The sequence below is a fragment of the Cibotium barometz genome, chromosome 44, assembly GCF_041138505.1.
Source record: "Cibotium barometz isolate CiBa-2024 chromosome 44, ASM4113850v1, whole genome shotgun sequence".
NCBI lineage: Eukaryota > Viridiplantae > Streptophyta > Polypodiopsida > Cyatheales > Cibotiaceae > Cibotium > Cibotium barometz.
The window spans coordinates 3,000,622-3,011,556 of NC_141089.1; positions in this window are offsets into that span (position 1 = coordinate 3,000,622).

Consider the following 10,935-nt stretch of genomic DNA (forward strand, 5'->3'; position numbering starts at 1 on the left):
TTTATAAACATGACAAAACCCCGCCGGGTTTCTTTTGTTTTCGCAGTGGGCCCGTCGTCGGGAAACAAAAAAAACACGATGGGGTTACAGGACTAGTAGGTTTTGGTAGGTCATTGCTCAGGTCATGTGAATATACAATGTGATCACAAGTTTTAATATGTTAATAACAGGTTTTGTTAACATGATCACGAAATTATGAAGACGTTAATGAAATCCCTGCTTGCATATCTCAAGTCTCTTTATGTATCCAAGATAATTTATCTTGTTGTCTAATTGTACTTGAGTGCATTTTAATTAGCACACACTCATGATAATGTTTTTTTATTTTTATCCATGATTTTAGATTAATGTTGTCATTAGTATAGGATTAGTTTTGATTAGGCAGATGTCTTGTCATTTAGGACAGCTTGATCCTTGATTCTCAACATGGTATCATAGCTAGAGTGAGGCTCTCCACTTTTTACGAAATGGTTAAATCTCATTAGTGTTGCATTTTGTTTTGGAGCCTTGGGAGCATGTTACTATGTGAGCATTGTATGCATGTATGTTTTTTGTGTCCACTTGTGTCCATTTATTGCCGTTATCTCCATCTCGTATAATATTTTTCTCACATCGATGATGATCTCACTTCTGACAGGATGGATTGATGTCAATTCAAAAGAGAGCACAAGATGAGATGAATGCAATTTTTTTCATGTGGACAAACTCTGAACATAACGTCACCGGACACATAACATCACCGGACAAAGGTGCCAAGCCCATTCAAGCTATCTAAAAAGACACTGTAACCTGAGATGAGCTAACTAGTAATAAGCAGAGATTAAGGTGCACGAGAGGTGATAAGGGTTACAACCCTTGAAAGAAAAAGGTGCAGCCTTTGATAGAAAAGAACCAAGAATCATCATTGGGACAATGAGCCGAGGGAGGAGAATCTTGCCTGATGAGGTCTGAGACTCTCAGCTTTTATTCGCACAAATTCTACACCGACAAGGGGACAAGGCATATGTTGTTTGAACATCATGGAGAAGATAACATATGCGCAATGTGTAACTTGTCAGGGTATACTAATCCCCCAACCCGTCCTCCGGATGGGTGACATTGAGTAGGCCTTAAATTTGACGACCATTTTGGCTGTCATAGACCATTTTGAAGAAAGCATCAAAATTGGCATACTTGTATATCAAGGCACCATGCGTTGCATATATATCCAGGAAGGGAGATCCTCAAGCACTTCATTTTCTTTGAAAAAAACACGAAACTTGGCATACATAGACACATGGAGAGAGATGTGTCCTCTTTTATATATGGTAAGAAGTGGCGTGACCCATCTCTGATAGGATGTAACCATCTAATAAAACATAGACTCCTAAGCTTCCACGAAATCTATTTTGCAAGAACCTCCCCCTGCATTTCCATATTGAAGGCATGTCTCTCACCTAACTCTCTGTGGAGATCTAAGCTAATATTCTCTTGTTAAAGCCTTCTAAGTTGGGCTTATACTTCCCTCATTCTTTCCTCAATCTCTAGCTCTTTGAAAATGGGGAAATACATTACCCCCGTTCTTTAGTCATTTATAGAATCCCTTCGAATTCTAGGTATAAGTTATGTTGGGTTCTGAGGATTGCTTCCCTTGGTAATTTTTCCTTCCATAGTTGTTGCCTTGTACTCCCAGGTTTCTTGGTGCTTACTTCTCTGTCTGATTTGGCTACCCCCCTCAGCAATAGCCTATGGAGCTTCCCCTTTGGGCTAATAATTGTATCCTAGGATTCCTCGAGCCAAGCCCAAGAACCCACTAGATAGTGTTAGAGAAGAAGTACCCTTCTTCCTTTCCAATTCCTCTTTAAAAAGGTTCTCCATGGTCTCATCACTACTCGATGATTCAAAAGAATTCAACCTCTGTAGAGAAATCACACTCCTTCGTGTGTGCTAGCCATGCAAGCTGACCCTTTCAGGCTCATAGTTATATCCTAGGATTTCTTGATCTAAGCCTATGAACCCTCACCAAATAGTGTTGGAGAAAAATTACCCTTCTCCCTCGCCAATTCCTCGTTAAGAAGGTTCTCCATGGTTTCATCACTACTCCATGATTTAAAAGAATTCAGCATTTGCAAAGAAAACATGCTCATTTGTGTGCTGGTCATGTGAGCTGACCCTAAGATTCTTTGGTAAGAGGATCCTAGTTGGTTAGATGCACTCTCATCTAGGGTAATGTCATCACCATCAAGCCTTCCTAAAGTGCATGAAATGGATTTAATTGGACAAAATGTGGATCTACACATAATTAGAATTACCAAGTTTGCAATCACCAGATTTCTACAAAATCATAGATGTGATTAAAAATCATAAAATGTGATTATGATAGAAATCACATTAATTTTTTTGTTTCTTAGTTGTTTACAGCTATCCCTAGTGTGGAGGTAACTTTAAACATACTCTTGAGCACTTGTCCTAATAATACTCAAGGTCTCATTTAACATGATGCTGTAGGACTCAGAATCACGGCTATGATCTTCACTCAAACAAGTCCAAAGAATTTTTATATCAGTTCATGATTTCCCTAATAGCTATTTTAGATATGTCTCTTATCAAATTGTTAAGGGAGGTCACTGTGATTGGTGATGTGGAAAATCACAGCATGATTACTAATCATGGACGTGATTCAAAGGCATGATTTATGACATAGCAATCTTGGTCATGATAATTAACAATCGTGTTTATGATCCTTGATCCGTGATCACAATTGGATAAGATATAATCAGATGAAATCTATTAGAGTTAAGGTAAATTTAATGTGTAATCTTGGGGTTGGAGAGACATACAGATTTGTCAAAGAATCACAATGTTATCAAAAATCACAAGCATAATTCTATAGACTACAGAATCATGACGGCATGATTTCGCAGGTTTTGACAAAAAATCATTAGTTTAGGAGTGCAAATCTTAATTTATCTAGTTTAAAACTTGTAGATTGTTCCTTTGCAAAACATGAATGTTCAAGTGATGGGAAATAAGATCAATGGATCTTTATTTTTTTAAAGTTTCTTTTTAAAATGTAGCAAATGGGTGTTCATACATAATCTCACGAACAATGTGAGTGTACAGGGTTCAACTAAAAATCACTCGTTTAGGGGTGCAAATCTTAATTTCTCTTGTTCCAAATTTCTAGATTTTTCCTTTGCAAAATGAATTTTTAAGTGATAACACCATATTGGGGAATATGGGAATTTCCCACAAGTTTGGGACACATGATCAAAAGTTTGGATTAACCATAACTTGAACACCACTAATCCAAAATGAGCGCTTTATAGCTCTTTAGATTCCATTTTTCAAGCGCTTTCCAATGATAGGTCATATGATAGGGTTTTGAGAAACTTATAAACATGGTATCCATGTCCCCTTTTTTTAAGTATTCAAAAATAGGAATTGGGAAATTCCCAAATTCACTAATATAGTGTTGATAGCAAGCAATAGGATCAAATGGCTCTTTATTTTTTAAAATTTTTAAGATTTTCAAAAAATGCAGCAGATGGGTGTTCCTTGCATAATTATGGTGTGATTTTAGAGTTCCCACCATGTAAGTATCTCACAAGTATTGATGCAAATGCTTTGAGTTGTTGCCTTTCTACTTCTTAAACAATGCAAATAACCATTTCAAATGCTAAAACAATAAAAAACAACCCTTGTTTTGTATTTCTCCCTTCTCACAATGTTATCCACAACTCTTCTCAACTAGTCACACAACTTATCCTCTTCTCAACTAGTCACACGACTTCAAGAATCCATATTAAGGAAAAAGGGACTTGTAAGAAGATGACAAGGAATGCAAACAAAGTAGAAAACTTTCGATGGCTCCCCTACCCTGTGGCACCAAAAAAACACTATCCTTCCTAAAGATAATGTGCGAGAGAGGGAGAGCTTCAAACCCTAGCAAGCAAACACACACACACACAAGAGAGAGCAAGACATAAGAGAGATGGATAGTTGAATTTTCTTCTATCTTCTTCTTCTCTACTCAACCAACATAACATAAAGATAAGAGTACACACTATATGGGTTAGTACCTAGCTATTACAACATACAAGGGTCGGTCCATAATGTGAACCCGACTAAATCAGCTGGCACTATAACTATGCCAGTCTCTAGTAATCCAAAATGACTGTCACACAACCTCTCATCCTACTAGCCGCATATCACCCATAATCCCACCAACCATGCCAGTGGTGTAGATACGGAAGCTATCACCCAGGTGGGTCATCAATGTCTACCGTAGCACTAGTTGAGCTCGATATCTCAACACTCCCCCTCGAGCTCAACTCCACACACTACACTCCAAGTAAGCTCGTAAACCTGTGGAGCTTCTGTGTGCCCAATGCCTTCGTGAAGATGTCAGCCACCTGATCCTCTGTGCTAACATGTACCAAATCTACATCTCCAGCTAGAACCTTCTCCATCACAAAGTGATAATGCACCTCAATGTGCTTCATTCTAGCATGATATACTAGGTTATTGGGCCAATATATGCTGCTCATGTTGTCACATTATATGATGATTTCCCTATCCATAGGTTCTCCCATGTCACCAAGTAGCTTATAAAACCAAGATACCTCTCACAAGCTGCCATAGCAGCAACCCTGTACTATGCCTCTGTACTTTATAAGGCAACTGTTGGCTACTTCTTACTATTCCAACTCAAATCATCACTCCCAAATGAGAACATAAAACCTCTGGTAGATCTCTTGTTTGCAATACTACTAACCCAATCAGCATCTGTGTACCCATGCAATTGTATCTCTTTACCAGCCTCATAGAAAAGTCCATAATCAACTGTGGACTTTATGTACTTGAGGATCCGTCTAGCTTCATCCAAGTGTGGCTTGCTAGGGGCCTACATAAACTAACTCACAAGTCCAACATCATAGCTCAAGTCTAGCCTTGTAATGGTCATATAGATCAAACTGCCCACTATGCACCTGTATGTAGTGGGGTCCTCCAAAAGCTCACCTATATCTAGAGAAATCTTTGTGTTTTGCTCCAATGGCACTGAAATAGGCTTATAGCCTGTCATACCATACTTGGACAACATGTCTAAGCCATACTGCCTCTGCTAGCAAAACGCCATGAGGTGATCTCACCACCTCTATGCCCACAAAATACCGTAGCTCACCCAAATCCTTCATCTCAAACTTTTGCTTCAAAAGCATCCTGACATCATGTATGTTTGCATCATTATCACCAGTGATAATCAAGTCATCCACATAGATAACTAACAGCATGATCCCTCCATTTTTCTTTTTCACATATAGTGAGAAATCTGCATTGGATATCTGAAATCCAATGGTAACAAGATACTCCCCAATCTTGTTTGACCATGCTCTGGGTGCGTGCTTCAAGCCATACAAGGCTTTGTGTAACCTACACACAAAATCTGGATGTGCAAAACTCTCATAACTTGGTGGTTGCATCATGTACACTTCTTCTTACAAATCACCGTGCAAGAAATCATTCTTTACATCCATTTGATGTAAAGACCAACCCTTTGTTGTGCAGCCATAGCAATGATAGCTCTCACAGTTGCCATTCTTTCAACCGGGCTAAATGTCTCCTCATAGTCTATGCCATAAGTCTGTGCATAGCCCTTGGCAACCAATCTTGCCTTATACCTGCTCACTGAACCATCAGCATTGTGCTTGCATAATGATGGGCTGTATATCCATCATATCTCAACCTGTCAAACAGGGTATCTAACCCTCGTAAACATGCATACACCTTGATCACTGCCAGGTGACCTCAAAACAGCCCTAGTTCTCCTTACACGAGGAGTAATCATACATGGAATGCCAAGCTCCTCATCAAGGCTTTGATAAGAGCCAGTAGAGTCACCATCCACATATGAGTGACCTATTGACAGATCAGGCAAAAAAGGTTGATCTATCTTTTCCTTCCCTTTCCATGATACATGTGTACCTATATCATTTCTCAACCTGCCTAACCATGGACTAACTTGGATCCACTACTTAAGGACTCCCCAGGTCCACTAAGCACCTATGATTATTGCTCTACGTGTGGTGCAAGATCAGTACTTCTTACATCTGCATCTTTTGTTGCCTTCACTACTCTAGTTACTCACATCTCACGAGTGGTAGGGTTATAGCATCTATAATCTTTTTGGTCCATAGCATAATCAATGAAGATGCATTTCTCTACCTTTGGATCCAAACTTTTTCTCACTTCATTAGGAACAAAAGTACATATGCAATACACCCAAACACTTTAAAGTGAGGTACATCCAGTCTTATGCCTGTAAACTTCTTTTCATTAGGAGTCCTACCATGAATAGCTACAGTGAGTGTCCTGTTCATAATGTACATAGCAGTTGCTACTGCTTCTGCCCAAAAGTAATGTGGCATATTCTTTTTAGCCACCATCAAGGTACGTGCCACTTCTGCAATGTGCCTATTTTTCCTTTCTGCAACACCATTCTCTTGTTGCGGAGTGTACTTGTACATAAAATGCCTCTTGATTCCTTACTTTCTCACAAAATTGCTGCTCATTGGAGAAATATTCTCCCCCACTATTTGATCTTAGGCATTTTATTTACATGCCTTTTTTCTTCTTGACCAAGGCTTTAAATCTCTGAAAGTGAGCAAACACCTTTTCTCCTTCATGAACTAAACCCACACTTTTTTAGTGTGGTCATCAATGAATGTAACATAGTACCTGCTGTAACGTGCAATTGTTGTAGTCTTGGTTGGTCCCCATACATCTGAATGTATGACATCCACCCAATGGCCTTGCACTGACATGTTTTTCATGTGGAAAAGCATGTTTGGCCTACTTACTAAGTTGGCATGCTTCACATACCTTATGCATACCGTCAACCTTAAACTTTGGCAAACCTGCAACAATATTTTGGGCCTGCATAGACTTCAATGCTGTATATTCACATGACCAATGTGCTTGTTGTCAATATCTACAATGACACCTGTTCCATGCGCAAACATGGCTGCCTTTATCTCAAGCATGTTCACATCCAAAGTAAACATCCTGCCATTTCTATTACCCTTTGCAACCAAGCGACACTTATTTTTGAAGTCTTCCACAAAACATCCTTGAGGATTAAACCTCACTTTGCAGACCTTGCTCAACCAACTAGGTTCTTTGTAATATTCAGAACATGAAGTACATCAGCCAAGTACTTCATTTTTCCATCCTACATAGATAATGGCACTTTACCAACATGTGCAATGGGATGCATAGTATCATCACCTGTTTCTACATAACTTGGTTTTCCATTTTCTGCATATCTCTAAACCACTCAGCATGACTGGTCATTTGGTTAGAGGCATCAGAATCCACATAACATATCTTGAGATCTTGACACATCCCTTGTTATGGAACTAATCATGTGCTGCATCACAAATAGCTGCTCACTTCTGCCCCCATCACCTCCATGTTTGCTAGATGATGCATAGTTGCCTTGCTACTACTTCCCACTTTTAATGTCATTCTTCTTTTTGTAGTAGTCCTTTTCCATGTGTCCTAGTTTGCCATAATAATAGCACTCTACGGTATTTGTATTTTTATTTCTTTACCAACCACCTCGGCCTCTTTGGCCCCCCTACCTCTAAACTGGCCTCTTCTACCTGTGTATGATTGCTGTTGTGAATCATTGTCTAGAATTCTGATTTCCTTATCGGCCACCGCCTTGGCCTCAACCACGACCTCTACCTGAATTAGAGTAGAAGTCCTATTTTGATGTGTTCTTGCTTTGTGAAGAAGAATCCTCTCACCTAAAGCCTTTTCTTCAATGATCATCATAGATATCAAGTCTCGAAAGTTGGGAATATTCTCCCTAATTGCAATGGAGGTCTTGAATGGCCTGTACTCTTTGCCAAGCCCATTCTAGACAATCAGCAAATCATCATCCTCCAGTGATACATTGATAGACCTAATGGATTCAACAATGCCCTTGATATTTAAGGTATATTCATTGATGGACATGCATTTCTTTTCCATAGTAGGTAACTCTTGCTTTTAACTACAAATTCCTTGCCTTTGTGTTAGTCTGGAACATCTGAACCAGATTTTGCCATGCAACTACTGGAATGTTTGCATCCTGTATGTGTCCTATCATAGTGTCCATGATAATAATTGAAAGCTAATAAACACCATATTATATAATTTGGGAAAAATGCCATTCCCATTTGAAAAATGGGAGCATGGTGAACTTGTCCAAAACTTTGTCAAAATCCCCTCATGTGACATATCATCCGAAAGATCTTGAAGAGTGGAATCTAAATCTTTGATCTCCGACAAATTTGGAGTTAGTATGTTTAAGATATGTCCAAAACTATATGGAGTAATTGATTCCCAAAATGTGGGATTTTTCAAATTACCTAATATTGACTTAATACATGACTTTTCTTGCACCCTGATTCTAATCCTTGAATGCCTGTATATCTATAGGAGTGGCATTCTCCTCAGATAACTTTAGAGGCTCCTCATTGTCTCCTTTTACATAATCCCAAAATCCTTTACCCATTAAGAAATTGGTCATTCTGAACTTCCAGGCATGGAAGTTATTCTTCTCCAGCTTTTCACTAATAGTCTGATTAATTCCATCATACATGTTTTCCTACAGCATCCGATAACCTGCAAATAGATAACTTCCATATGCAACCTGTAATACAACAGTATCTCCTGTAATAACTGCAACAACAACAGTACTTTAGCACCACCTGTGTGTCACCAAATGTGACCAGAGTACATGTACATACACCCAGTATCAACAATACATGTGCAAACCAAATGTGACCAGAGTACATGTACTCTGGTCACCAAATGTGACCAGAGTACATGTACATACACCCAGTATCAACAATACATGTGCAAACCCTGTCTACACTTCCAAAATGCACTGCTGCACTATAATAACCAGATTTTGAGCAAAAACAATTCTTTACCCAAAACTTCTAGAAAACTACCAAAAATACCATACAATGATGAAATTGGGCCCATAACACACCCGAAACGTGAATCTAGGCTGAAAAAGCTTAGTCCAATAGGATAATATACCTGCCTTTTGTAGCTCTGCTCCCATGATGAAGACAGCTCCTCAATCGGAGATGTGTAGCTCCCAGAGCTATGGAGGAGGTGTTGTACCTAAACCAAGAAGGGGAAAGAGATGATGGTGCTCTTACGGGTGTAGTACTGCTTCCTTCCTTGCTTGTTCTTGCCTCTTTCTTTCCTCCTTAGCTCTCACACAAACCAGGCGCTGATACCATAAAGAGAATGTGGGGGAGAGATGGATGGCTGAATTTTCTTCCAACTTCTTCTTCTCTACTCAACCAATATAACATAAAGATAAGAGTACACACTATATGGGTTAGTACTCAACTACTACAACATACAAGGGTCGGTCCATAATGTGAAGCCGACTAAATGATCTGACGCTATAACTATGCCAGTCTCTAGTAATCCAAAATGGCTGTCACATAGCCTATCATCCCACTGGCCGCATATCATCCCACTGGCCGCATATCACCCATAATCGCAACAACCATGCCAGTGGTGTAGATGTAGAAGCTATCACCTAGGTGGGTCATCAATGTCCGTCGTAGCACTAGTTGAGCTCAATATCTCAACACTTCCCCTATTGCAATGGACAATGCTTACCTTAACAAAAGTCCTGGGGAACCTACTAACATCCAAGCTCATATCTCTGAAGACTTCAAGCTATACTTATGGTATCTAGCTCCACACCTTTTCCTCCTTCCTCAAGATGTCACCATGAGGTTGCCTCTAGGACACACTCCTCTCCACTCCCACACTCATAAATATACAAGAATAAAAGGAACGTGCACCAAGAATGAAGCTTTCTCTTTTCTCCACTCTCCCTCGGTCACACAATAGACATAAGAGAGCAAGGAGATAAGACAACTCAATTGGGGTAATGTGTCTTGCATTATGAGAATTTGTTATTTGTATATCTGGCCCTTATTCATGTTGAGATTCAAGCTCGATGTCAGTGTGTGGCACCAGCTATGCTATGTGCTGGCATGTTAGGTAGCAGCATGTGTGAGACATAAATGACCGCATCCAGCTGGTCATAGTGTGTGGACATTAGCTGGGGTTAGATGTGTGTGGGCACAACACATAGTGTGTCTTGTGTATTATGGATTATGGCTTTATGCATTGTGTGAGAAGGGAGATGGCTTCCCTCTATGGTTAGGGTTTGCAATATACATTAGGGTTTTCTCTTGTGTGTGTGTCTCCTCTCCCTCTACCTGTTTTTCAACATGGTATGAGAGCCTGGTGCTCTCTATTAGGGTTTATGAGTGAGTGAGAGAAGAGGGAGAAGAAGCTATGAAGAAAAGCTGTAAAGCTTGCCATTGATGCTGTGAAGCTTGGAGCACACCGATTTCTATCAGATCTGAGAGCTTGGCCTACCAGGTAAGGTCTACTAAACACCCTTGAGTGGATTGCAGGTGATTCAAGCAGAAATAGGGCAAATTAGGGTTGCCCAAATTAAAAACAAATTCTGGTTTTTTGGAAGCTTTCCATTGGAGCTTGGAAGCAATGATGTATGGTGAAATAGATACAAATCTGGGCAAAGAAACATGTATGTGACAAGGATGAATGTATTGGCAACTCATGTACAAGCCCTACAACTGATTTTGGAGCAAATCGATGCATATAAGTGATTGAAAATCATTGGTCTTGAAGCTCACAAAACAGAGAAAAAAGAGGTCAACTTTTGATGAAATTAAACCAAGTTTTTGGCAAAAATCATACCATTGATGGGTTATACACATGCCTTAGTGTGTTAGGCACTCATATACACCATCAATTGACACTTTAATTAGCCCAAAAACCCTCAGGAGCAAGCGGCGCAGATCTATGATAGAAAATAGAATTTTCACATATTTTTGATGC